This window comes from Octodon degus, unplaced genomic scaffold, assembly GCF_000260255.1.
Source record: "Octodon degus isolate 3935 unplaced genomic scaffold, OctDeg1.0 scaffold00108, whole genome shotgun sequence".
Classification (NCBI taxonomy): domain Eukaryota; kingdom Metazoa; phylum Chordata; class Mammalia; order Rodentia; family Octodontidae; genus Octodon; species Octodon degus.
In genome coordinates this window covers 1,824,845-1,828,177 of record NW_004524684.1, presented here as the reverse complement: position 1 = coordinate 1,828,177, position 3,333 = coordinate 1,824,845, and the positions used below count along the sequence as shown (strand labels likewise).

Sequence of the window (3,333 nt, the reverse complement as noted above, 5' to 3'; positions counted from 1 at the left end):
ACAAATGTTGGAGAGGCTTTGGGGAAAAAGGAACCCTTCTCCACTGCTGGTGGGAATGTAGACTGGTACAACCATTATGGAAATCAGTGTGGAGACGTTTTAGAGAACTTGGACTGGAAATCCCATTTAATCCAGCTATTCCTCTACTGGGAATTTTCCCTGATGATCTGAAAACATCATATCATAGTGATATATGTGTGCCTATGTTTATAGCAGCACAATCTGTGATAGTCAAATCTTGGAAACAACCAAGATGCCCATCACCTGAGGAATGGATGAAAAAGATGTGGTATTTTTATACAATGGAGAATTACTCAGTTATAAAGAATGATAAACTCAAAGTCTTTATATTTAAGTGGATGCCACTTGAAGATATACTCATAAGTGAAATAAACCAGACACACATTTGTAAATATTGTATAGTTCCCCTAGTACAAGAACTCAAAAGAAGAAATACAAATAGAAAGGTATAATACAATTAAAAGGAAAGGAAGAACTTGAGGACTAGACAATGAAAAGAGAACAAGGAGAAGAGCTAGGAAATATGACAGGGGCAAGCCACAGTTTTATATAGAAGATGGTTAAAGCAATGATCCTGAGAATCTTCAGAAGATATTTGAATCTTGCAATTAATTGGAATTATTCTCACCCTGACTAATTATATATACACACATCTGAGAACTAAGCAACTGCACTGAAGATGTCAATTTGTAATAGTAGGTTCTTGCTTGGAGTGCCTGTCATTCTGGTCTTCTGAATACAGGCTGCTTGCCATGACATGCCAGTTGCTACCGTGCTGTCTCTTGGGTAGATGAGTGTTCAAAAAGAAGGGAGTGGTTAATGAAGGCAGGAGACAGGAAAAGGAATGTTACAGGACTGTCCTGCTACAAGGTTGTATAGGGTTAGATTTCTGGACTTATGTATAAACATAAGAATTATATAATTCTTTATGCCTATTTTAAAAATATATTTTAATTTTTTAAATGTTTGTTCATCAAATTTTGCAGGGACTTAAAGCTCAACATATCAATACTTGATGAAAAATACCTGTTCCATGTTATGCCTAAGAAGCTTGATATTCAGACAGATAATAAAGTTAAGCTTAACAGCCTAGGTTGTATGGTAATAACAATAAACTTCTCTTCTGGAGGGGTAACAACCTAAGTTTGCAGACCAAAATTAGAGAAAAAGAAGGGCCGCAAGGAAAGCCATCATTTGGGCCCTAGCCTTCCAAGGTCAATTAAGACTCAGGACATATGAGAACTTGTACTGTAATGTCATGTGACTCAGCAGTATCCCAAATTTTCTGATCAAGGAGATTATGGGGCCAAAGAGGAAAGTGATCGATGATGTAGAGTGTGCCTACAGAAAGTCACATGGAGAGAAAACATTCTCTCAGACTTTCACAGGGAGCACACTGGCCAAGCAATGGCTGTGACTCATCCACATGGCTGACACTGACAAAAGTTCTACAACTGAGGTACAGGATCTCCGGAAAAATCCTAAGGGGATTTGATTGACCTTATCAGATCCAAAAGCTACAACTCTTGTTGCATAGGTCTTGCTTTATCTTGGCCTTAACCATCCAGCAGAAAAGTATAAAAACGAAGTATAAGAAGTAAAGCCATGTTGTTATGTTGAGCTGTATGGGACTAAGGTCAACAATTTCTGACATTGTCGGTCAAGTGGAAGATCCAATACTATTATGGACTACTGGACTCTTTTAGAATATTTTGCCAAGTTAACACATTTATGATATTCAAATGATGGAACTAAACAAAAAAGAGGATATATAAATGAATGACCATTTTGTATCTGTGTATTCAATATGGTTAGGATAGATATATAGTTACATCCTCTCAATGAATAGAGGGATTTGTTCTAATAGTGTTTGTAAATAGGATATCATGTCTGCATCTTGTACAGCAAATAACCACTAGGAAGACAGTATGCAATGTGTTAATTATTGAAACTGTCCTACCAATTTGACTTGAATGAAACTGTCTCATTGCTATTTGTCTCTCAATAAAATTATGGAAAAAAATACATTTTCACTACAGTGCAAATTATATTCACTTCAATAATAATGCTTGTTATCTCACTGAATTAGAGAAAATAATCGTAAAATTCATTTGGAACAGAAGAGACCTAGAATAGCAAAAACAATATTGGGCAACAAAGGCAATGCAGGAGGCATCATAAGCCTTGGCTTGAAACTATATTATAAAGCTACTATAATAAAAATAATATGGTATTGGCCAAAAAAAAACAAAAAACAAAAAAACAAAAAACAAAAAAACCAGGCCCGAGAATCAGTGAAACAGATTAGAAGACACAGAAACAACTCCAGATGTACTCAGCCTCATCTTTGACAAGGAGCACAACACTTTCATTGGAAGAAAGATAGTCTCTTTAATAAATGGTGCTGAAAAAATTGGCTTTTTGCAGGCCAATTAAAAGTAGACCCATATGTTTCACCATGCACTAAACTAAAATCAAAATGGATCAAAGATCTAAATATTAAAACAGATACATCAAATCTGCTAGAAGAAAGAACAGGGAGAATTCCTGAAGACTTTGGTGCAAACAAAGACTTTATGAACAAAACTGTGATTGCACAAGAACGATCACAAAGAATTAACTGTGCTCGCATCTTACTAAAATGCTTTTGCACAGCAAGAGAACTGACCAATAGAGTGAAGAGACAATCCACAGTATGGGGAAAAATTTTGCCAGCTGTCCCAAATGACTAATATTTAGAATATATAAAGAACAGAAAGAAAGAAAGAAAGAAAGAAAGAAAGAAAGAAAGAAAGAAAGAAAGAAAGAGGAAGGGAGGGAGGGAGAGAGAGAGAGAGAGAGAGAAAGAAAGAGATCAGACCACTGTAAATTTAAAGACCCAATCCAAAAATGGGACTCTGAAGTAGACAGATGCTTCTTAGATGATGAAGTACAAATGGCAAATAAATACATGGAAAAGTGTCCAGTACCACTTGGTCATTCAAGATGAAAAACAACACTAAGATTCCACCTCACTTCAGAAAAAGTGGCTATCATCAAAAAAATAATAATAACAAATGAAGGCAGGGCCATGGAGCAAAAGGAACTCCTTACCACTGTTGGTGCAAGTCAAACTGGTACAACCACTATGGAAATCAGTGTAGATTCTTCAAAAACTAGGATTGGAGGCCCCATTTGCTCTAGTTATTCCCCTTATTGCTATCTTCCTGAAAAAATTACAAGCATCATACCACAGAGATATGTGTATATCCATGTTTATAGTGGCAAAGCCTGTAATAGCCAAATCTTTGAAACAGCCCAAATGTCCATAAC

The 3,333-nt window shown here is 36.0% G+C and overlaps 1 protein-coding gene across 10 annotated transcripts in view; it reads right to left on the bottom strand.

Moving 5' to 3' along the window:
• The window catches only part of Phtf2 (putative homeodomain transcription factor 2), a 135,424-nt gene that overhangs the window by 53,337 nt on the left and 78,754 nt on the right, over positions 1–3,333 (bottom strand). The gene's annotated exons all lie outside the window — the stretch shown is intronic.